The following is a 26257-nucleotide window of genomic DNA, read 5'->3' on the forward strand; positions in this document are numbered from 1 at the left end:
CCTTTGCTGGATTTCCCAGTTAATTAGAATGGTGGAATGAAATCAATGTGTGTGGTGACCTCTTGCTATGAGGACGCAGTTCCTCTTTTGGAACACCTGTACACATATTTCTCCCAACGTGTACACCTTTCCCTGGATTTCCCTCCTGATGATTCGTGTAAGAAAACAACTTGTTCTGCCAGGGAACAATGTGCATCTAGGTCACTGACTTCACCTCAGCCTCCCGGATTCTGAGCACCCTGAGGCTAAGGTTCCCTAGTGAATAATATTTCAGTACCACTGCTCTCTAGCGACATATCTCAGATTAGTAACTCTGAAGAGCTGGAGGGTTTGTACTACCCTCAGTCACATACCACAATCACCTCTGAAACACTTGAAGGATTGGATAAAGCCGGTCACAGGTCATAGGTCACACATCCATCTGTGCTGATAATCAATGACGCACAGGTGTGATTAAATACTGTTGCAATGTATTGTTTTATTATGCATTTTCACCGTTAATGTGATATATTTCTGGAATGGTTCAACCCGTTTTTACCCCTGTCTTGTAATTGTGCATTCCATCTAATGGTGACAGTTTAGAATGCTCGCGCTCCACAGGAGTTTCCCTGAGGAGAGCTTGGAGTTAGATCCAAATAAATGTCCTCGTAACACAACTGTGTGTTGGGCCACTTTTAAAAAATACTCATGATTTTAATTAACAAAATAACAGTTCACTAAAAATAGATTTCAGTTAGTTCTTCTTTAAAAACAGGAAGGTTGCATGCGATCTCATGGGCCTTGTGACCTTATTAAGTTACTTGCCCTGTGGGCCTGGTGGTGATGTCTTCTTCTCTTTTAATAATAACGTACAAGGCAAACTGTACAGTGCAAGTTTCCCCACGAGGAGGTCTCTTGGCAGGTAATAAATTGTTACTGTCACTCAACTCATTGTTACTCATTTTATCAACCACTGTAGGATGAATTGCTTAGTAGACCCACAGTGATTCAAACCTGTAACCATGGGGTCAAAGACAAAAAGGTGGGGTGGATGTGCTGGAGTGAGGTTTCCCTAAGATTCGTATTCCTCCTCTATTTTATCATTTTGAATTAAAACAAATAACTGATTAATATTAATAGTATTAATGGTTTGCTGTGTTTGAATAATCAACAGTACTAATTAGAAACAAATAATAAAATAAAAAGAGATAAAATTAAGAGAAAAGGAAAGGATCCAGAATAAGATTTAGAACAGATAGCCTTAGATGAGTAGAAAGAAAGTATGTATAAAAAAGTTAAAAGAGATGAATATGAAGAAACTGAATTTTGAGCTATGAGTAAGAAGTCATTTCAAATTTCCGTAAAAGGGTACTAAATTTGGGTGTTTTGTGGTGATAAAATCACCAAAGGGGGGATTGCTGGAGTGAGGTTTTCCCTAAGATTTGTATTCCTCCTCCATTTTATCATTTTGAACTAAAACGAATAACTGATTAATATTAATAGTATTAATGGTTTGCTGTGTTTGAATAATCAACAGTACTAATTAGAAAATACACGAGGGAATCGCATTTGCATGGCCTGATTGATATGTAAACTAATTTCGTACGCATACTAATGTCAGATATTTAGCATTTGCATGTTATATGTTGCTTTTGTGATGTGATTTGTGAATCGTGCTTTAAAATGTGAGTATAAACCGCAATGCGTGTTGCTTTTGCTAGATAAATACACACACATAGAGGGTTTAGTGAGGGAATAACATTTTAATAGTCACTTCCATGTATTAATTACGTTTTGTGTTTCTTTGCTTAAGTTGACCTTTCTGGAGTGGCCACAAAATGGCTGCCATGCCTATTTTGACAGACAGGCGAGATACAGAAGTCACTGAGTGAAGTGCGCCTGCGCTAAAAGATTAACAAAAATAACCTCGTCCTGACCCCAGGCAGACTGTACTCGTGAAGGTCGCACCAGGAGGAGTGCCAATCCTCAGACAATGGACTTCCTTAAACTAAGAACTGTTATAATTGATGACACCATGGACACAAACCCGTATGGGAACCAAAATTGCCCTGAGTGGACTAGTAACTGTTGCAAATTATTAGTAAATTGAAGAATTACATCTAATGAAACATCGATCGCATGAGAATCAGGAAGAATGATCCTGGTTCAACCAATCAAATTTGTTTTAAAAACATGTATTGTAACATTTTGTTGTTGATTTTACTATAAAAGGAGTAGACTAGAGAGGGTCAATAGCTCGTTGTGTTTTAGCTTGTTTTCCTGACGTTATGCTGACGGAGAGGACGGTGACACTGCTGGACAGCTGCTTGCCAGAGACTCTGATGAACTGATCAGATGCCCAAATAATTAACGAACTGATTGATCGATTTATGGGCATAGAGACGAAAGATTTGAATTTGACATAGAGGACGCCATTTAGCCAGATTAGGTAAATATGTGAATCAAAATATTGAATGCTTTATGATTTTCTTATGCTTTATTTAGATAAACATTTCACTTCATTTAAGAACTGTGTTGGGTTATTATTTGAAGTGTATTGATGTATATTGTTTAGAAGAATTAAGTGTCCCTTTTTCTCAGCAACTCAGCTGATCCATGGCCTATCCATGGGAGGAATTGCTAGGTTAAAAAGTATTGAGACCCTGGTGAGGTAGGGAGGAATAGGTGAACTTGTTACTCATCAGGGGATTTGTGTATTTTTCCTCCCATTTCCAGCGCATGGAATAGAGAAAGGATTCCCCTCTCTTGAGGTCCATTGATCTAAAGTAGAATGAATGATTGGTGTTATGGGCCCCACCAGTGAATGAGTGAATGAATGTGGTTGAAGAGATCTGTGGTCTGTGACGTAGAAAGGGGATTTTGGTATTCAGCGCTGGAGCAGTTTTTCTGGTAGTAGAATGATGGTTAGCTATTGTTTTGGGTTTAGTGACGATTGCTTGTAAATAGCTTATTGATCATTGATTGGTATTGGTTTATGTACTAACACTCTATGTTGAGTTGCGTCGAGTTATATGTTGTTTGCACGGCTTCTGGGATGTAGGAAGTCGGAAGTTTGTAACAGTTCCGTAGTAGAGCAAAGGTAGGTGCTGCTCTCGGGAAAGACGGAATTGTTGTAGCCCTGTAGGTACACAGGGGAAACGTGTGACAAGTGAAGTTGCACGGCGCATTGTCTGGGTTCGATTCGGCGGCATGGTCGTGTGTTGCCATTAGAAATATTCTCGGTGTGAGAGAAGTGTGTATAATAGCGAAGGTTTAACTGTGAAATTTTGGTCTTTAAGTACCAGGAAACCAATTGGCATACCGATAACGCTTATCACTGAAAAGGTAGCAGGTATATTCTGAGCTTGTTAGAAGGACATAGTAGAGGGAAGCGCTACTTTGTTAACGAATGGTATATTCTGTAGTAGGGCAGAGGTAAGCGCTCTCGAGAAAGACAGAAGTCTGCGTGAATGATCTACATTTTCCCTGTATGACAGTGTGTGTATGAAAAAGGCATTCTAATTAATGGCAAAACTCTAGTGTTATTTATTTCTAGAGAAGCGGTTAGTTGATGTTTGACAGAAGGGTGAAGTAGAGGGATGTGCTACTTTATCAACGAAAGTAAAGTTTCCGTAGTAGGACAGAGGTAAGTGCTGTTCTCGGGAAAGACGGAATTCTCATGAGAAAGGTCTTTTGCTGTTCTTTGGTTAGCGAATCAGACAATGGAGATGTTTTAGTGTTGTTACTAACAGAATCGTAAAAGTTGCAGTAAGAGTTCACGGAGCGGTCTTGTAAAGGAGGAGTAGACGAGAGCAGAGCAGAGCTGCCGCAGCGGCTGCTGACGTCAGAACGACCGCTCTGGGATTGGACAGTAGGTTGGAGGCGTAAAACGCTCCGGATTGGTGCGTTAGCGTAAAGCCGCGCTAAGAGTGGAGGAATACAGAGTGACGTAAACGCTCCCTGATTGGAGTGTTAGTGTGAGTCGCGCTGAGATTGGAGGATTGTGATAGTGACGTAGACGCTCCTGATTGGTGCGTTAGTAAGAGTCGCGCTGTGAGTGGACAGAATAGCGGTACCATTGTAAGAAGACTAAACGGTACACGGAAACCGAGAGAATGTATTACCAACCACCAGAAAAGAAGAAATCGTGGTTTGGGAAAATTAAGAAGTGGTTCAAGAAAGATAAACAAGTTGAGACTAGGGAAGGACAGTTACTTTCTCCACCGAAAACACCTGCATCTATAATGATTGTGAAATATGGGTATCATACTTGTATTTGGTTAGATAATTGGGTAAAATACACCAAGGACGATGGAGTCCTGGCGTTTCCAGAACATGGTTCCTTTAGAAAAGAAAATTAACTCTGCAAGAGAGATAGAAAAACAGACAGAAAGTAGGGTAAATGGTGAGAATTCAGTAGAACTGGCAACAACTACCATAGAATTAACTGAGAAAATAAGAGAATTGACCAAAAATCTAGAAGCCGTGACAGTTCCAGTAACGATAGGTCCAGTAATGCCCATATTTGAAAAACAAAAAGATACTGAACATTGTTTGACAGTGCCGTACAGAAGCCAAAATCTAATTGAAAATGCTGAACGGAGTCAAATTGAGAATCCGTGGGGACCGACAATAAATATGTTTGAACTGAGCGTTTCAAATAATCCATTTGTAAATCAAATTTATGCTGAAAAGAGCAGAATGACAGTGGAAACATTATTAGAACCACAAAAGGCCCCAGAACAAAATAATGTAGACAACCCAGTAGGGCCTTCGGCAGAAGAATTAAGCGAATGGCTTAGAGAGCTACAGAAAAAGGAACAAGAATCCCAGTCAATAGATGTGGCAAAATTACGAATGGTATTAGAAGAATTAATAGTAGGAACTATCCCTACTGAAAAATTGAAAAACTATCAGGATGAGGAATGTTGTTTCTCTGCAAGAGTGCAACGTGGAGAGCGAAAACCTTGCATGAAAGATTAGAGGAAATTGCAAACGAAATGGGAATAGATTTTGACAAAGTAAAAGCACTGCAAAAATCTTATCGAGTTGATTTCACTGAGAAGGATATAGAGAACATGAATACTACAGGAAGGATAGGTCAAATTAAGGACATAATCGGTTTGTTGAGAAAATGGGGAAATGTGGACAGATGGAGAAGTAAGTGGTGTAGAAGACGCGATGATATTACAGAAAAGACTGTTTCAGCATTTCCCGTTAGACAGAAAGAAAAGGTAACGACAGAATACCCCATGAGAGAGATTCCAGGAGGAGGGTATGTACATGATCCATGGACAAGACAGGACATTTTGTCTTTCACAAAAGATTTCCCTCGACTACGCGAAAAGCCCGTTGAGTGGTACCGGCAGGTAGACAGATTTGTAAAATTGTCAAAAGTATTATGGATAGATTTGAATAGTCTATTCGATATAATAGTACCAGCAGATTTGTGGACAGAATGCAAGCTGATGATAAATTGGCCCACTCAGGAGTATCCTAGGGACCCTAAGACGGGAGCTACTGACCCAGAAGTAATGAAGAAATATGAGCAGGTTATGGCATTTCTGAAAAATAAGGTACCCCCTAAAGAGACCGATTGGGTAAAAATTGACAGAAACCAACAGGAAAGCAAGGAGTCAGTACATGCATATTATGAGAGGCTAATTCAGGCTTTTAAACAGGTCAGTGGAGATGAGAACCTGAGTGATAAAGATTTTAGTCATTTTGTATACAGATTTGTATATGGTTTACGCCCAGAAATTGGTGATATGATAAAGCAGCATACAGTTGATTGGCAAAATAAGAAAATAGATGAAGTTTTGAGACATGCAAAATATTTCAGCGATGAGATTGAGGCAAAACAGCGAAAACTGAAAGAAAAGGCAATGTGGGCACAGGTAAAGGTAGCCGAACGACAGGAAGCTCAGTTGGTAGAACAAGCGAACAATCCAGGATTAAGACTAAGATTTGGTTCAGGGAAAGGGAAAGGTAATATAGAAGACGCTAAAAAGAAATTCCCATGTCACAATTGCGGTGAATTAGGGCATTGGAAATCCAAGTGTAAGAACCCTCCAAATACTAATAATGAAAATCGATCTTTGAATCCACAAGTGCAGAAAGAGGTGGGTGGTCAACTGCAGCAACAGCAGCAGGTGGTTACCTCCCAGAATCAGGTGCCAAAACCACCTTTTCCACGGAACAGAAACTAGCAGAAGTATAGTAAGGAATCAGGATTCTACAATGAAGAACAGGGAAATAAACCATCATGCGCTCGCACTGTTTCGCAGTATTGGCTGCAACATGATGAGAGTGATTCAGAAATGGGTTATTGACGGTGCTGAAGGGAGGAAGAAGAGTGCGTACTTGGCGCAACTCTAGAAGTAGACCAGACAGGACCATTTGTAGATGGGAAGATTAATGATGATAACATTACTTTCCTAGTGGACACTGGCGCTACTCGATCTACTGTTAGATCAGCGGATGTTAAGAATCTTCCTCTTTCAGATGAAACGATCCAAGTAGTTGGTGTATCTAACCAACAGTTAAAAACATACCTTACAGAACCCGTAAAGGTTAGTATAGGGAAATTTTCTGAAATGCACCGATTTGTGGTGTGTGACACCAGTCCTGTGAACTTGCTAGGTAGGGACCTGTTGTGCAAGATGAATTGCCCTATATTTTGTACTCCAGATGGAATAGCTTTTGAAATACCAGATGAGGATGTATTGTATAAAATGATCATAGCCAACAGAGAATGTGAGAATATTGGAACATATGCAGTATTTAATCCAGATGAACTGCCCAAAGAATTGAAACTGTCTGTAAAAGCAGAGGTTTGGGATTTCACCGGAGAAGATGTAGGGCTAATGAGAAACGTAGACCCAGTAAAACTTACCGTAAAAGAAGGAGTAAGTTATCCGAACATTCCTCAGTATAGATTGACACCTGAAATAATTGAAGGAGTAACTCCAATAATTGAGAAAATGATCAAGCAAGGAATTCTGAGAGAGATAATGAGCAGTCCATGTAACTCACCCATAATGGGCCTGAAAAAGCCAAATGGGAAGTTCAGAATAGTGCAATACCTGAGAAAGGTGAACAAAATTGTTGTACCATGCTGTCCCATTGTACCAAATCCATCAGTGATTTTGTATCAGATTCCCCATGATGCAGAATGGTATACAGTGATTGATTTGTGCCATGCGTTCTTTTCCATCCCATTGCATCACGACAGTCAGCAAATTTTTGCATTTCGGTTTGGAGACCGTATTTTGGCATGGTGTCGAATCCCACAGGGGTATACAGAAAGGCCCTCAATATTTAATCAATTGTTGAAAAAGTCATTGGAAAGTCTGCAAATGCCTGAGAGTTCAGTATTAGTACAGTATATCGACGACCTCCTTGTGGCGTCGAAAACTCGTGAAGCTTGTGAAGTAGACACTATAGCTTTACTAAATCACCTGGCAGATGGAGGACTAAAAGTGTCCCCAGCCAAACTGCAGTATTGTAAGAAGGAAGTACAGTATTTGGGACATAACATTGAAAAAGGATTGAGGAAAATAACAATGGACAGAATCGGAATCATAAAAGGAATGAGAGCCCCCATGACTCAAAGAGAAGTGAGAATGTTTCTGGGAATGGTAGGGTACTGCCGCCAGTGGATCAGCAACTTTTCGCTGATTGCAAAACCTCTGGTACGGCTAACAAGAAGTGTTGTAAAAGATCCCCTTGAATTGAATAAGGAAGAATTAGCAGCATTCAAACGATTGAAAGATGGATTGTGTGAAGCCCCAGCATTGGGTATGCCTGATTATGAAAAAGAATTTGAGTTATATTGCAGTGAAAGAAATGGATGTGCACTTTCTGTGTTAATCCAGAAGCATGGAAGATTGAGGAGACCAATTGCATATTATTCATCGATGCTTGATCCAGTAGCCGTAGGCTTACCTGGTTGTCTGAAAGCAGTAGCTGCAACATGTCGAAGTTTGGAGCAGAGTGAAGGAATTGTGATGGGATATCCTTTGAAAATGTTTGTACCGCATGATGTGGCGATTCTTTTAACAAGGAGTCGTACTCAGTATATGACACATAGTCGGCTGACTAAGTATAAGAAAGTCTTATTAGGTGCAACGAATGCGAGCCTTGCAAGATGTGTGAATGTGAATACAGCAACGTTGTTACCAGATGTTGAGAATGTGGAAGTGAGAGACGAAGCAGATCATGATTGTTTGGATGTGCTTGAGTATTGTACGAAACCGCGACCAGACATAAAAGCTGTACCTTTGGCAGAAAATGATTATGTAGTGTTTGTTGATGGGTCATGTTTGAGAACAGAAGAAGGGGTGTTGAGTGCAGCATATGCAGTGTGCACGGTTGCAGCAGTGATGGAAGCATCCTATCTAAAAGGAGTGAAATCTGCTCAAGTAGCAGAATTAGTGGCTCTGACTAGAGCATGCAAAATTGGGAAAGGTGTGAGAGTGACTGTGATAACTGACAGCCAGTATGGCTTCGGAGTTGTCCACGATTTTGGCCAATTGTGGCTACAAAGAGGTTTCCTAACCTCAAGTGGAACTCCTATAAAGAATGCTGAAGTGGTTGGGAAGTTGATTGAGGCGATACAGCTGCCTAAACAATTGGCTGTGGTGAAATGTGCTGCCCATAACCAAGGTGAGGATTACGTTACTGTCGGCAACAGATATGCCAATGACATGGCACGGTATTGTGCCAGAAATCAGTATTCAGTCAATCGGGCAAAGGAGAAACAAATGACTTCCTATTTCTTAATGTTTACTAACGTTGTAGGGACATGGGAAGAAGTGAGACAATTGCAGGAGGAAGCAGGAGATGAGGAAACAAGGCAGTGGGTAAAAGCAGGATGTGCACCAAGGGAAAAGGATAATGTGTGGGTCTATCGAGATGGAAGACCAGTCATGCCTGATAGCATGTTGTCTACCATGGCACGGATGTATCATGGCCAGGGACACATAGGGAGAGATGCTATGATCAGGTCGTTTAAACAGACCTGGTACAACCCAAAATTCAGAATTATATCAGAGAGTCTATGTCAGAGATGTCTAATTTGTCAGCAATACAATCTTGGAAGAAAGACAGTGGTGAGCCTAGGAATTATAGGCCGAGAAGGAGGGCCTTTTACCAGAATGCAGATAGATTTCATTGAGATGCCAACATGTAACAGATTGAGGTACGTTCTGGTCATAGTCTGCCTCTTCTCCAGGTGGGTAGAAGCATACCCGACAAGGAGAAATGATGGATTGACAGTAGCAAAGCTGCTTTTGAGAGAATTCATCCCCGGGTTCGGGTTCCCAGTGACCCTTGAATCAGACAGAGGAGGGCATTTCTATAATGAGATTGTAAAATTGGTCAGTGAAGCATTGAATGTACAACAAAAACTGCACTGTGCCTACTGACCAGAAGCTTCTGGTGTGGTTGAGCAAATGAATGGTACAATCAAAAACAGAATTGGGAAAATGTGTTTAGCCACAGGAATGAAATGGCCTGATGTCTTGCCTCTAGTTTTGATGACCATACGTGCAACCCCAGATAGAACTACAGGGTTAAGTCCTCATGAAATAATCATGGGAGGTGCAATGAGGCATGCTTACATACCAGTCAACAAACTGATGACGATTTCTGATGACATGGTGTTGGAGTACTGTAAAGGCCTGGCTGACGCAGTTCATTCTGTGTTTCATCAGGTTGGAGCGGATGCCACCACCCTTGAAAAGAAGCCAGCCCATGATCTAAGCCCAGGAGATTGGGTGAGGATAAAGGTCCACAGAAGAAGAAACTGTTTGGTTCCCAGGTGGGGAAAACCAAGACAAGTCAGCTGTGAAGTGTGCTGGACTGAAAAACTGGATCCATGCCAGCCATACCTTGAGAATACCAAATCCGGTGGATTGCAAGGAGAAAGAGTACTATGACGAATCAGAGTCAAGTACTGAATCAGACAACAAAGAACCAAAAACACGAGAAAATCCTGAAAGGGGGGAAAACAAACCAAAACAGATTCTAGTCCCCAGAAGTGTCTCTCTGAGAAGAAGATTGCAGATTTCTGACAGCTCAGACTCTGAAGACGAGCAAAGAAAGAAAGGTCCTAGAAAAGAACCTAAACAGAAGGAAGGAAAAGACAAAGAAGAAGCAGTAAAAGAAAGTCAAAGAAAACAAATCCCAGATGAAAAATTGAGAGAAATTCCACCTGAAATATTAGATTTAAATGAAGAAGGGACAGATACAGAGAGAGAGGGACAGATTGCGGAAGCCCCCCGAGGAGGTGTAGGGAACTGCAACATCCAGCTAGGTGAAGGGACATGTAGTCAGCAGGAAGATTGCGTGTCGAAGATCAGAGGAGGGAAAGAAGTAGGGAAACCAGAACAAGTGGTGGATAAAGAGACTGTTGAAAAGGAAAAGCAAGTTGGGACAGAATCAGAAGAGAGTGAGAACGAAATACCTGAAGTTCAAGTTCTGAGAAAGAGAGCTTGGAGAGAAGAAAAAAATGAAAAGAATGTCAAATAAAGTAAATTGAAAAGAACTGTAAAACCAGAAGTTTGGCCAAACAAAATAAAGAGATTAAGATATTGATTGTCTCGAGTGAAATCACCAAGAGCTGAACAGGTGAATGAATTCACGAGTCAGGAAAAATCAAAAGAGGAAGAAACAGTTGTAACCAAAGAATCCAGAAGAACAAGAAAACCTAACCAGAAGTATAAGTCGCCGGAATGGAAGTATGTGGCCCTGCCTGAAGAATCCCAAGAGGCAGACAGTCAAGGAAATCCAGAGGAGGCTTTACTGAAAGTGGTTGAAGAAGAAGAAGAATCAGAAATCCTGAGAGTTCTCTTGTCCGACATTGGAGAAGAAGAAGCGGAGATTCAGGAAATTCTGTATCCTGATTGGGAGAAGGAGGCAAAGGACGATGAGATGCCAAACTGAATAAACAAAGACAGCTGTTGATGTGGAAAACGATAATAAAAGAGAAAAAGTAGAAAACTAGTGGAACGAAGTAGAAGCTTAGAAGCTTTGGGTTAGAAACTGGTCACAAAGTAGAAGAGGCTACGTCAAAAGACACGGTCTATTTTAGTAAAAATGGCTAACATAGATGGTAGTAAAAGTAGATGTACATTCATGAAAAGATGGTGTAAAACATGCTGCTGTTGTACAGGATTATTAATGCTTTTTATGGAGCATCCTAGCTCTTGTTATATCATTTAAAGTCACAATAGATACAATAGAAGGACATGGTCAAAACAAAACTAACATAGTAAACATTTCGAAGGTAGTACCGACTGTAGAAACAAACATTCATTTGCATAAAGATAGGTCTATTAACGATTTCTCTAATAATGTATTTTCAAAATTATTGTATGAATATGTAAAGACTATGGACGTAAGGGACTGCTACGTCTGCATGCAGTTACCTGCTTCTGTGGCAGAGGGAGTGACTTATCATCACCTTCCAGCTACTTATGGAATAACATGTAGTGTAATAGCTAGCTTATTTTATGAGTTAGGGAAATTAGAGTATTATTTTTCAGATGTTGATAACATTTTTGCATTAGTGCCTTCTAATAATAAGCTAAATAAGGTAAGACCTGCTAAAGTTTTAGGTGAATTTTTCCTAGAGACTAGTGAACTAACATTAGAAGTTGTGTTTAAATATAATTTGACATGCAGTTTGCAGAAAGAAGAAAAGACATTTTTGAATATGGTTGAGGAAAGAAGGCATAAGATGCACAAAAAGGCATCAGAAGGAAAGGTTGAGAAAACGGCTTGGGACATAGAAATGGAGAAACATCTGACAAAAGGAGAGTCTACACCAACAATAGCTTTGGATAGGCCTCAGAAAGGAAAATTTTGTATAAGAAGGAATCAAACTGCATATGATAATCTTTTTGTAGGTAATAGTGAGTGCCATGATACATACCGAATCCTAGGTGGATGGGGATTCAAAGGTGGAAGAGATCCAGTATTTCCTGGAATATATTTTATCTGTGGGAACAGGGCATATTATCGTTTGCCAGACCATTGGTATGGCACATGTTATGTAGGCCTGGTATTTCCAAAAATCTTTCACATGGACAGAGAAGAGGGTGTAAATAGTTTAAATAGTCATTTAGTGCGTAGAAAGAGAGAATCTTGGTCAGAAACTGTGGGTGACATCTTTTGTGCATTGATACCAGCAGTGGGAATAACTCTGAATGCAAATAAAATTAGAAGATTGTCTACAGTAGTGGATCGCTTGTCAACAAGCACTGCTAATGGATTCTTATTGGTTAATACTGAATTGGTTGCCATGCGTGCTATGGTAATGCAAAATCGACTTGCCCTTGACATTCTATTGGCAAAAGAGGGTGGAGTCTGTGGAATGCTGAAAGTTCAACATTGTTGCACTTACATTCCAGACGAAAGTAAAGATCTAAAGGTTTACATTAAAAATATTACTGAATTGCATGATGAACTTGTACCACTGGAGGTTGAAGATGTATGGACAAGAATGGGAAAGAAAATAGCTGCTATTAAAAATTTCTTAGCAAAAATAGGTAGTACTGTTATAGGTAAAATTCTGTTTCCATTAACATGTGTGATAGTTGCATTATAAGTGATAAGATTAGGGTGTATGTGTTGTAGAAATAAGAAAACAAATAATAAAATAAAAAGAGATAAAATTAAGAGAAAAGGAAAAGATCCAGAATAAGATTTAGAACAGATAGCCTTAGATGAGTGGAAAGAAAGTATGTATAAAAAAGTTAAAAGAGATGAATATGAAGAAATTGAATTTTGAGCTATGAGTAAGAAGTCATTTCAAATTTCCGTAAAAGGGTACTAAATTTGGGTGTTTTGTGGTGATAAAATCACCAAAGGGGGGATTGCTGGAGTGAGGTTTTCCCTAAGATTTGTATTCCTCCTCCATTTTATCATTTTGAATTAAAACGAATAACTGATTAATATTAATAGTATTAATGGTTTGCTGTGTTTGAATAATCAACAGTACTAATTAGAAAATACACGAGGAAATCGCATTTGCATGGCCTGATTGATATGTAAACTAATTTCGTACGCATACTAATGTCAGATATTTAGCATTTGAATGTTATATGTTGCTTTTGTGATGTGATTTGTGAATCGTGCTTTAAAATGTGAGTCTAAACCGCAATGCGTGTTGCTTTTGCTAGATAAATACACACACAGAGGGTTTAGTGAGGGAATAACATTTTAATAGTCACTTCCATGTATTAATTACGTTTTGTGTTTCTTTGCTTAAGTTGACCTATCTGGAGTGGCCACAAAATGGCAGCCATCCCTATTTTGACGGACAGACGAGATACAGAAGTCACTGAGTGAAGTGCGCCTGCGCTAAAAGATGAGCAACAATAACCTCGTCCTGACCCCAGGCAGACTGTACTCGTGAAGGTCGCACCAGGAGGAGTGCCAATCCTCAGACAATGGACTTCCTTAAACTAAGAACTGTTATAATTAATGACACCATGGACACAAACCCGTATCGGAACCAAAAATGCCCTGGATGGACTAGTAACTGTTGCAAATTATTAGTAAATTGAGAATTACATCTAATGAAACATCGAGCGCATGAGAATCAGGAAAAATGATCCTGGTTCAACCAATCAAATTTGTTTTAAAAACATGTATTGTACCATTTTGTTGTTGATTTTACTATAAAAGAAGTAGACTAGAGAGGGTCAAGAGCTTGTCGTGTTTTGGCTTGTTTTCCTGATGTTATGCTGACGGAGAGGACGGTGACACTGCTGGACATCTGCTTGCCAGAGACTCTGATGGACTGATCAGATGCCCAAATAATTAACGAACTGATTGATCGATTTATGGGCATAGAGACGAAAGATTTGAATTTGACATAGAGGACGCCATTTAGCCAGATTAGGTAAATATGCGAATCAAAATATTGAATGCTTTATGAATTTCTTATGCTTTATTTAGATAAACATTTCAATTCATTTAAGAACTGTGTTGGGTTATTATTTGAAGTGTATTGATGTATATTGTTTAGAAGAATTAAGTGTCGCTTTTCCCAGCAACTCAGCTGATCCATGGCCTATCCATGGGAGGAATTGCTAGGTTAAAAAGTATGGAGACCCTGGTGAGGTAGGGAGGAATAGGTGAACTTGTTACTCATCAGGGGATTTGTGTATTTTTCCTCCCATTTCCAGCTCATGGAATAGAGAAAGGATTCCCCTCTCTTGAGGACCATTGATCTAAAGTAGAATGAATGATTGGTGTTATGGGCCCCACCAGTGAATGAGTGAATGAATGTGGTTGAAGAGATCTGTGGTCTGTGACGTAGAAAGGGGATTTTGGTATTCAGCGCTGGAGCAGATGCATTGGTCCAGTGAGCTGCCAGTCCCGGCCTATAATACTGGAATAGAATATGCATAGAAGGGTATATTTACATGAAAATGGCACAACGCAGCACGGCAAGTTATTTAGCAGCGATGAGCTGCGACAAAATCAAAATGCAGGAATGCACCTTATTAACAAGAATATGGCGCATCCCTCTGTTGACCCCTGTGTCTGCACTAAAAAAGCTGCCTAGCTGCCTAGAGCCAACCATGATGCAAGAGTTCCTGTGTTGCAAAGATGATTGTGTTTGTGCAGGAGGGAGCATCATCCTGCACAAAAACAATCATGAATGGCATTTTGCACTTTCTATGTGTGCTGCAGGATGCAGCATGTATAGAAGGAGCAACAAATGAGGAGAAATAAAAGTAATGGCTGAGTTAAGCCATGCAAAGTGGCTTAGCGTGTCCTTGTAAATATGGGCTTGCAAAGTATCAAAAAAGTGACACTCCGGTGGCGCTAGGTGCTTGTAAGTATGCTCCAGAGTTTATTGTTGACGTTTAGTCCAATCCAAACTGGGAACAGATCCGTTAGAAAAGTTTTATGTATCAGCTCACTCGCAAAAAAACTAATTGTTACTTGCTTATTTTTGTGTTTTTTATTATTTGAATATTTGTTTACTCGACCGGCAATGATATGTCCCCGCCGAGTGAACAATCGGAACTGTGTTGCAGATGCTGTAACCAGTTGGGTACAGAGTCAAATGCTGGGTTCTGCTTACATTCCAGGAATGCAACAAAATATATCACGGTTCAAATGAGTTAATTGTGTTCTCTGGTGTAAACTGCTTGATATTTAAAGATGTCTGTGATATCACTAAGGCTTAGAGAAATGCATTGAAGGGCCCACTGGAAGCAAAAAGAGGAAGAGAGATGGAGATTGAAAAACCCACAAAAGAAAAGATAGACAACAAAAGAAGAAGAAATAGAAAAATAAGAGCCCCCTTTGTTTCCTCACTGCCACACTTTTCATGGCAGTCGCACCGCCATGAAAAGTGTGACAGTGAAAAAACTCGTACTTACAAGCCTCAATAACTCTGATCCCTGGCAGTTGTGGTGGTGCCAGGGCGGCTCAACCACCGTGGTCCTAATAGGGCAGTCGGAAGACCGCTGCGCCCCAGGATGCTTGTTCCAGTCCAGGGAGGACCTGGCCTGGCAGTTCGGACTGGACTTTTCCCATGGGGAGCAGGGTCACGACTGAGTTGAATATGGCTGGGATCAAAGTAGAATGGCATGGGGAGCAACAAACAATGAGTTTAGGCCCAGATCTCTGTACTTGGGTGAATTATTTGGCATTGTTCAGCATTCTGTCCATCAACTGTTCTTTTTGCAATTGTCACCCCGAGTGGGACAGGTATGCCCAGACGTGGGTCTGCACTGAAGTGAATCTTTGGCATTGTTCAGCATTGTCTACATCAACTGTTCTTTTCGCATTTGTCACACCGACTGGGACAGGTATGCCCAGTCATGGGTCCCATGCTCTCCATGCCACTGGAGCCAAGTTAGTCTAGATGATAAGGGGTGAAACTTCAAAACCCATCCCAGTATGCTTGTTCCAGTCGAGGGAGGACCTGGCCTGGCAGTTCGGGCTCAACTGCTTCCATGGGGTGCAGGGTCAAGACTGATTTGCATATGGCTGGGTTTAAACTGGAATGGCATGAGGAGCAAAAAAACTATGTATTTATGCCCAGATCTCTGTCCTGCGGTGCATAATTGGCGATGTTTAGCATTCTGTCCATCAGCTGTTCTTTTTGCATTTGTCAACCCGAGAGGAACGAGTATGCCGAGACATGGGTCCCGTACTCTCCATGCCACTGGAGTCAAGCTAGCCTGGCTGATGAGGGTTAAAACGCCAAAACCGGTCCCAGGAGGCTTGTTCCAGTCCAGGGAGGACCTAGCATGGCAGTTCGGGCTGGACTGTTCCGACGGGGAGCACGGTCAAGACTGATTTCCATATGGCTGGATTTAAACTGGAATGACATGTGGTGCAAAAATACAATGGATTTAGGCCCAGCTCACTGTACTCGGGTGAATGTTTGGCATTGCTCAGCATTCACTCCATCAACTGTTCTTTTTGCATTTGTCACTATGAGTGAAACCGAAATACCCAGATGTGGGTCCTGTGCTTTCCATGCAATTGGAGTCTAGCTAGCCTGGCTGATGAGGGATGAAAACTGAAACCAGTCCCAGGATGCTTGTTCCAGTCCATGGAGGACCTGGCCTGGCGGTTTGGGCTGGACTGTTCCAATGGGGAGCAGGGTCAAGACTGATTTGCATATGGCTGGGAATAAACTGGAATGGCATGGGGAGTAAAAAACAATGGATTTAGGCCCAGATCTCTGTGCTGGGGTGAATGTTTGGCAGTGTTCAGCATTCTGTCCATCAACTGTTGTTTTTGCATTTGTCACCCCGAGTGGGACGGTTATGCCCAGATGTGGGTCCCATGCTCTCCAAGCCGCTGGAGTCAAGTTAGACTGGGTGATGAGGGATGAAACTTCAAACCTGTCCCAAGATGCATGTTCCAGTCCAAGGAGGATGTGGCCTCGCAGTTCAGGCTGGACTGTTCCCATGGGGAGCAGGGGCAAGATTGATTTGGATTTGCATATGGCTGGGTTTAAACTGGAATGGCATGGGGAGCAAAAAAACAATGGATTCTGTACAGGAGCCCAGATTACTGTACTGGGGTGAATGTTTGGCATTGTTCAGCATTCTGTCCATCAACTGTTCTTTTTGCATTTGTCACCCCGAGTGGGATGGGTATGCCCACAGGTGTGTCCGGTGCGCTCCATGCCGCTAGAGTCAAGTTTGACTGGCTGATGAGGGGTGAAATCCTAAGAGCAGCCCCAGGATGCTTGTTCCACTCCAGGGAGGATCTGGCCTGGTAGTGTGGGCTGGAGTGTTCCCATGGGAAGCAGGGTCAAGGCTGATTTGCATATGGCTGGGTTTAAATTGGAATGGCATGGGGAGCAAAAAACAATGGATTTAGGCCCAGATCTCTGCACTGGATTGAATGTTTTGCATTGTTCAGCATTCTGTCCAGCAATTGTTCTTTTTGAAATAGAAAGAGGTGTACTTTTCAGATAAATTAAGTATTTAAAGCCATTTACCAACGTGTTTGTCCTAGAGTTCACAGGTAAATCTTTCCCTATCTTATTTGTCAGAAAATTCACAGTGTGAAGCCCCTTACATAGTCCTAGAGTTCACAATATGCAGTCCCTTCCTATAGTATTTTGAGAGTACTCACAATGTAAAATTCCTTCCTATTGAATGGGCAGAAAGTTAACATTTTAAACATCCTTTCTCTTATATTTGTTAGAGTAGACAACCCCCTCCATATTATATTTTTAAAGTATTCAATGTAAAACAGCTTCTTTTTTCATTTGTCAGAGAGTTCATGATGTGAAACCCATTCCTTTTATATTTTAGAAATCTGTTTTAGGAGGCCCCAGGCAAGTCAGCAGTTTGTAGCCTCAATTGAGTCAACAGGCGTTTTTCAGGAGTCCTGGTGTCTCTATGAGCGAGACTCTCAAACTGTGAACCAAGTGTGCCTTTAAAACTTGTCTCTAAGGGCCTGATTATGAGTTTTGCGGTGTGGAAGCAGACGACCACGCTGGCGACTCGCCCCCGCACCGCCAAACTCGTGTTCGCATTGCCCGCCAGATTACGAGTTTCCTCGTGTCTGGCAGGCTTTTTTTGACAATCCCACTGTGGTGCCTCTGGAACACTGCAATGGGGATGTCAAAAACTTTTCCTGCACGGCATGAACTGTAAAGTCCATGCTGTGCAGGATTTAGAATACCAACATATTTGCCAATACTGATATCTTTTCTAATAAACACTCTTACGGGCACAAGTAGTCCATTCAATATGACCCGACTATATTTATTATAAAAATACTTTTTTATTCAATTTGATTTTTTGGAAAATATTCGCATCTATTTTTACTTGAAATGCAATTACACTATTTCCCCATAATACCAAAAAAACACAAAAATCTACATAACAAATACATTCAATTAATTTGAATCAACACTACAAATTGTTTTACCGGCATAAACCAAAATGAATCATGACACTTAACTGAGAAAAGACATATAACATATAACAAACAACAAAGAATTTGCTCAAAAATGGGTTAAACTTAATTTCAACCTTTCTTGAACCTCACAATAGAGCAAAAACAAGAACAAACAGTGTATATTTTTCGAAATACCAATCTCTGCACTGTGGTCGCAAAAAATTACACTAAATTAACAAATTTGATGGAACAGGCAGGAATCAAATTCTTTATATCACACATGTTTGAAGAAATAAAGGTCGACGAGTTTCGAATACCACGTTAATTCATTTGGGGTTCTCCTCAGGACCAAACACTAGGAAAGGAAAAAAAAAAAAAAAAAAAAAAAGAGTACATTCACTCCTATTGCCCTGTCAGACTAATACTATCTCTGGACAGCAATCTGTGACCCCTCTTAAAAGCCAGTTTCAAAGTGGCTGTCCACTTACCTATTTGAGGAGATCAGCCGATCTCACATAGGAATGAATCCAATTGTCTCTTCGTGATTCTGAATGTGGTAAAAAGGAAAAGGAAAGGAAAATTAAACAGTCTCAGTCTTCTATTTTTTAAGTCGTCTGAGTAATAATCAATACATGGACCCTACATAATAATTCACTTACTTGATGGCTGGTGGTGGTTATGTCTGTGTTGAGAGTCTGGTGTTTAAAATAACAACTCAGAAGGAGGGAAAAACGAGCATTTGAGAATTAAAAGTTTACGTACGTTGGTGATTTAAGTTGGTGTTTTTAATGTGTCCAAAGCCCAACTTTCGTACCTTATGAATTCTTCTTGAGTCCTAATGGATGCTCTCCTCGTTTTTTCAAGCTTTAAGAATCTGTGTCAAAAAACTATACCAGATGTAAGCTATCTGCTGTGTTCTTTAAGCTTTGAGCGAAGTTCATGATGAATGGCAGCTGTTTGATGGTTAAAGTTTTAATGCATTGGAGGCCGCGGCGTGCCATAAGTGTCATACCAAAAAATGAATTTACCCCATAGATCGTCAACACTGTTAACATAGAATCGACAATAGGTAGACATTTACGCTTTATATCTGTCTTTGTCACGCGAGTTCCTATCTTTTTTGAAGTTTTCTTCAGGTACTGCAGCATCCATCATATCATTCACCGGTATCCATTGCGCAATAAACAGACCACACTGTGTCTTAAACGTAAAAGGCCATTTATTAGGACCAGGCTGCACAACAATAAACAATAACCAAACATTACATCAATAACAACTTCCAACAACCCTCTCCAACCCTTCACTCCTTTCACCCACTCCACACTCACCTTTTGTACCACTCCATGCTCCTTCCGTTCCTCACCATTCCACAAACCTCCTAGCATCCTCCCCGATCTCATCGGCCATTTCACTCATGCCTCCATTACCCCCACCTTGTTCACTCTTCCCCCCCCCGAGGGATGGGTGTGCCCGCAAATGACTCCCCCCCACCCCTCAAAAGTACCGCCAACCAGATAGCCCCCTTTAGGGCGGATACCTGCCCCCCCCCCCCGAGACTGGGCAAACCACACACATCCCTGCCCACTCAAACATCCCTGTGACACCAAATTGCCTCATTCCAAAGCTTGCTGACCACATCTCTCATTTACATCATGTAATACGCGTTCCCCATCCTGAAAAGATGCACTCCGTCGCCCCTAAACAGTAGCGGTTCCTCCAGTCACAGTCCAGGGTGATTTATAACCTTAATGTCCTTGTCCCCACAAAAAACTTGCATTGCTCTGTTAAGTTTCCGTCTTGCCTTCTCAATTGCCCCATGTTTAAGAGCGCCCCTCCAGATTTTTCTCGGGACAAATTCAGTCCAGGCAATGCAGGTCCCTGCCAGCCTGTGCTTCAATACTTCCAAGTCTCTTTGCATCAGCTGTAAGACCCGACAGACAAACCAAATCATTTTCCCCCAAATGGATGATCAACAGATCCGGGCATCCCTTCTGTGAGACCATCTTCGCGAGCCAGGGCAATAGTGCCCCCCATCGCATTCCCCTTTTTCCCCACCAGTGCACCTCGTGATGTTGTCCCTTGAGTCCCAGGTTACGGCCGTACACCTGTTGCTCCGCATACTTTGACGCCCAGTGCACGAAAGAATGCCCCACAATCCATGTGACCGTCTTGGCCCCAGGTCCTCCCACGCAACCTAAGGGAGAAACAGATGTTAGACACACATAGAAAAAACAGCCACCCCATCCTCCAAAACCCCCAGCTCCGTCATCCAGACCCTTCACTTCTGCACATACCACTCACAGCACCAGGACCTCCATCTCCCAATCTGCCGAATCCTATCCCAGGACCACCCCAGCCGGGCTGCCGCCATCGCCGCCCCAATACGAAACGAGTGAGTCCCAAAACCAGCCGGTTCCAAACCCAGATGCACCAATGTCATGCGCAGCACCGCCAACAACTGTCCCGCTGTTACCCGTGCACCTGACCTGTGACAGAATATCTCCCCTCGCACAACCTGTGTGGCAAGCACAAATGACCTCCATTCAGCCACCGGGCATACACTCCCACAACCATTCTCGCTCAACCATACCCACTTGCCTCGCCCCAATTGATCTGTTTTGGACCGACCCAACCAAATGCCCAGTCGCCCAGCATCCAACCTTATCTCCTCATACCGCTGACCCGCCACCGCCCGCGTGCCCAACAATTCCGAAACCCAAAACGTCCCAAAAAACATCCAAATCATGCACAAACGGAAAACTCGGACCTCAAACTCATCGTAACAACAGAGCGGCAACGCCGCAACCAACCGTACCAACACTTCAAACGTTATGGCTTCCCTGAGAACCCTCCCCCCCGCTCTTTCCCTGCTCCAACCTCTGAGTGCCCTACTGACAATCACACCCTTCGTTGGGTCAAAACCAAAAAACAAACAGCAATACAATGACACTCCTGCCAATTTCACTGAAATGGTTGAAGCCGACAACCCCTTGTCCATGCAGTGCAATACAAACTGTAACACTCCTTGCTCCACTGTCGCCTGTTCCCCAAAGGCAGATTCCCCGCTCCATCCCATAAAGGCTCCAAACTCCGCCCACGCCAGTCTGTAGGTCCGCCTGGTGGTAGCAGCAATAGAATTCTCAACTAGGCCTATCACCCTCACGCCCCCAAGGCCCAGATGCCGTCCGGCAGCCCGGTCTTGCACAGATCCGCTCCTGGTGCCAATCACCGGAACCGCTGCCACTGCGAACGAGACAAAGCATCCGCAATGTCATTATTCGCTCCCGGAACATGTTTGGCTCGAAAGACCACATTCAAACGCAAGCATTTCAACATGAAACTCCTCAACAATCGCAGCACCCTCAGGTCCCTGGCCCTCTGTCTGTTGACCAACTCGACCACCGTCATGTTGTCCACATAGAACAACACCGCCCTGTTCTGAAACTCAGGACCCCACACTTCCAGAGCCACCAGCAAGGGAAAGAATTCCAAAAACGCAATGCTCCTCCCCTGTTTCATCCAGTGATCCGGCCAAGTCTCCGCGCACCACCTCCCATCCCAGAAAATTCCAAAACCAGCTGCCACAGCCGCATCAGAGTAAATTTGGATTTGCCAAACCATCTTTTCGTCCACAAACTCCAAGGACACCCCATTGAAATCTGTCAAGAACGTCAACCATGTCCTCAGATCTGCCCTCACTCCCATGGAGATCCGGACCCTGTGTTGTGGAAGCACTGCCCCCGACATGGCCATGCCGAGCCGTCTGCAGAACGTCCGTCCCGCCCGGACCACCCTGCACACGAAGTTAAAAAAAAACAGCAGTTGCTGCACCGCCCTCAACGCAATCCTCTTTTTTCCAATCACCCATTGTAGGCACTCCTGAATTTCGCCTACCTTCGCGGCCGGGAGCCGAGCTGTCCACTAGGTAGAATCCAGCTCAATGCCCAAGAATGTCAAAACACAACACGGCCCACTCGTCTTCTCAGGTGCCAACGGGACCCCAAATTACCGCGACAGCTCCTGGAACCATGTCAGAGCCCTGCCACAGTCCCCCGACCACGCCTTCCCGAGGAACAGGAAATCATCCAGATAGTGCGTGACGTCCTGATGCCCACTCAGCTGCGTAAATGCCCACTGCAAGAAAGTGCTGAACATTTCAAACAATGCGCATGAAATCGCACACCCCATGGGCAGGACTTTGTCCACAAAGATGGCCCCTCCGAACTGCATTCCTAGAAGTGCGAAATCCGCATGGTGTATAGGCAGCAGGCAGAAAGCCGACTTCACATCGCATTTCGCCAATTCCGCCCCCGGCCCACACACCCGCACAAGGCGGATCACATCATCCACCGACGCGTAAAGCACCCGCAAATCTTCCTCCACGATGAAATCATTCACAGACTGTCCCTCTGGCCACGAAAGGTGATGTATCATGCGAAACTCACCCTCTTCCTTCTTTGGCACCACCCCCAACGGAGAAATAATCAAATCATCCATCGGCCAGTCATAGAAGAGGCCTGCAATCCTCCCTTCCTCCACCTCTTTTTCGGAGTTTGGCCGCCACTACCCCCGGCAATTCTTTAGCTGATTTAAGGTTGTCGGCCCACCTCTTCAATCTGGGACCTTGATATCCGACCCGAAAACCCTCTGTAAAACCCCACTGAATCTTCAAGGCTGCTTCCCTGTCCGGGTAGAGGGAGAGCCACGGGGCCATTGCCTCCACCCTAACCGGTGTAGGAGCCCTTCTGTCCAGCTTGCCCCCTACCTTTGGAATTCCTCCACTGTTCGGAAGGGGTGGCCAGTGTAAGGCATTGCATAAGGGCATGCTTCCCCCCACACTTAGAGTATTCGTGCTTGAACTTGCATGGATACCTGGAACAGTAGCCCCCGTTGTAGCTCCAACAGGCCCCGGTATTGTAGCTGCCTGGCTTGTTGGCCTGTCCTGTGCCACCTGTACTGGCTGCGTTCCCTCCCACCCCGCTTTGGGCGGGACGCGACTGAAATGACCGAAACGTGACCGGCAAACCGCTAGCCGTGTGAGTCGATGCCGAGGAATGTGTTGACGCCATCCACTACATCCATAATTCTTGATCCACTTCACCCCAGTGCTTATCCGGATTCGCACTAACCCGTGCCGTAAACTCCTCGTCATAACTCAGCCATGCGAACCCCTCGAACTGCATTTGGGCCTTCCTGATGATGTCCATATACTTCAGCAACGCTACGGCCCTGTCCAGATGCTTTTCGCAGTATATGCTAGCATAAATGAGAAACGCCGACGTCCAGTTTTCCATATTCACCGGTACCCTAGGCCGTCTGATCAAATCCCATTCCTCCTCCTTCGAGCCCTCCTTAGCCTGCACTTCCTGGTGTAACAATTTAAAAACGTCCATATATTCGTGCTTCCATATCCTGTTCTTAATCTTATCCGACAGATGCGACCCCAATGGCATGGCTAAACCCATGTACGGCAGCTTCTTCGGGTGTTTGTCCACTGACTTGTCCCCCTTGTCCTCAGTCCCGTCCACCTTACCTGTCTGCACACCCGCCGTAGTCACCGACTTACCTCCGACCGGCTTGTCCCCCAGCGTGGGCCTGCCCTTTGGAACCTCTAGAGCCTCCCTCACAGAACCCTCTCCCACCCCAATTGACCTACACGCCTTCTTCCTTCCCCCTTTTGGGCCACCATCCCATACTGTCCACCAAGAACTCTCACCTGCTAATGATGGGTATTGCTCACTGGGCCGGCCTCCGGAGGTGGATGCCTGTCGTGTCTCCGCCTTCTCCTTTGCCGCTGGTCGCTGGTGCACCTGCAACACACCAAGGTCTCCGTTTCCCTTCCCCGTGCCTGATCCGTCATATTCGTCCCTCACCTCCCCGTCCTCAAGCTCCTCACTCTCCTCCTCATAATCCAACTCAACCTCAGGCTCCAAACCCCCAGGCGCCCACAACACCTCTCTCACCGCTCTCTTCACACCTTTGCCACTCACAGCACCGTACACCCGAGACCCTTTCACACCCGACGCCACTGCCCGCTCCCGCGCCGGAGGGAAGGCCGCTGCGGACCGCCCTACTGCTTCTTGACGGCGACATGGAGCTGTCTTGCGCCCCGCCGTACTCCCCCGAACTCTGCCGACATCTGCCGACTTAGATCCCCCCTACCCCTCAGGTCGCTCCAACCTGAGTGGGCCAAGGCACCATCAGCCCGCAAAGCCGTCCCGGCCATCCCTAACTGCACCCGCGACCCCCTGCCTCTCTCTTCCCCCCGGGACCTCTCTCCCCCTGATCTACTCAACTCCTCTTGCTCCACCCACCTCTCCTCATGGGACATGGGAGCAGGGGGCCCCTCAATCTCCTCTTCCCACACCGCCCCCACCCTCTGCGCGCTCTGCTCCAAACGCCTGGCCTCTGCAACTTGTGCCAAAATGCGCTGCTCATGGAGCCTGTCTTCCCACGCCAAAGCCCCCCAACTCTGGAGGGGAGGGGGGGCGGTAGCCTTGAAACTCCCCTCCAGGCGGCCAAAACCCAGTCTGTGGGGGCACCACCTGAGACGGAACCCCACCGCCAGTCCCCTTGTCGGCCCCCGTCCCCTGCAGCCCCAAACCATTCACCGCCAATAACGGTGTAGAGGCCCTGGATCCCTTAGAAAGGTCAATGGGCGTGTCCTCCGCAGGCTCCGTAGCCCCAGCTGCCCCCCCTGCGCCATCTTCATCCCTTCCTGCCCCCCGCGAGCCTCAGCACACCCCCCTCCCCCCACCGCCACTCTGGGATCATCCCCGGCCGCCAATACCGCAATGTGGGGCCCGTCCGCCCTCTGTCCCGCCTCCCGCACTGCCTCCTCGGGCAGTCCGGCCTTGCCCTTTGATGCCAGTAGCAGCTCCCCAGTGGAAGAACCTGCAATAGCGCTTGCCCCCGCCCCCTGGGCCTGGAACGACAATGGGGGAAAATGCAGCCGCGGAGGCAGACACCTCCGCCGGCCCCCGTGTCGCCGACAACGAGCGCCGTGAGCCCCGCCCTCTCCCGCGCACTGATGACAGAGTCGGCGGTGGCGGCGGCGGCTCCTCCTGACACGCCATTACCGCCGCCGCCACCCCTGCCGAAACCCCACCTACGCCTCCCCCAGCACACCGGGCCAGAGAATATCTGCATGGCTATCTGTCATGAAGGGATGACAAGAGAGAAGTAAGACAAGCGCTAGAGATAGAGTTTTTAGAGACCCCAGAGACTTGTTTTGGTGTTGGTGTTGTTTTGGTGTTGCTTGAAAACAAATTTAAAGAGCCACAGATCTGGTTAATGAAAGACTTAGCACCATATACAAAGGCTGCCACTGACAGGCTGTCGGTGGCCGTCTCCCTCCCATCCTCAGCAGCTTTTCCGTCTGCCAGATCTTTATGGCGGACGGTGTGCAGGCCGGCAGAAAGCCCATCCGCCACTCATCCAATGGGCTCCTTGAGCCCGCCGATGCTGCAAGGGGCCTCCCAATCTCTACAATAGTGGCGGTGCCTACCAGGCACTGCCATAGGGATTAGGATGGGATTAGCCTGTTGTCAAAGTTGACCACAATTCCCATAATGCCCTTGTGCTCCTCACACCAGGCCCAGTGTCAGCCATCTTGGAAGTACTTTTCCACTCACTCTGAGGACAGCAAAATTCCATGTGTACTTGTTGAGCTATGTGGGAGGAGGAGGGTTAGGCATGACTACAACTCCAATAAAACCTGCGCACAGACCCACCTTTCCAGGCATGCTAAACATCCTTCCTGTGACTCAGCTTTCCTGTGAGTGAGTGGAAATATACTGCCAAGATGGCTGACACTGGGGCCTGGTGTGAGGAGCACAAGGGCATGATGGGAGTTGTGGTCAACTCTGATAACAGG

This window comes from Triturus cristatus, chromosome 6 (genome assembly GCF_964204655.1).
Source record: "Triturus cristatus chromosome 6, aTriCri1.1, whole genome shotgun sequence".
Classification (NCBI taxonomy): Eukaryota; Metazoa; Chordata; class Amphibia; order Caudata; family Salamandridae; genus Triturus; species Triturus cristatus.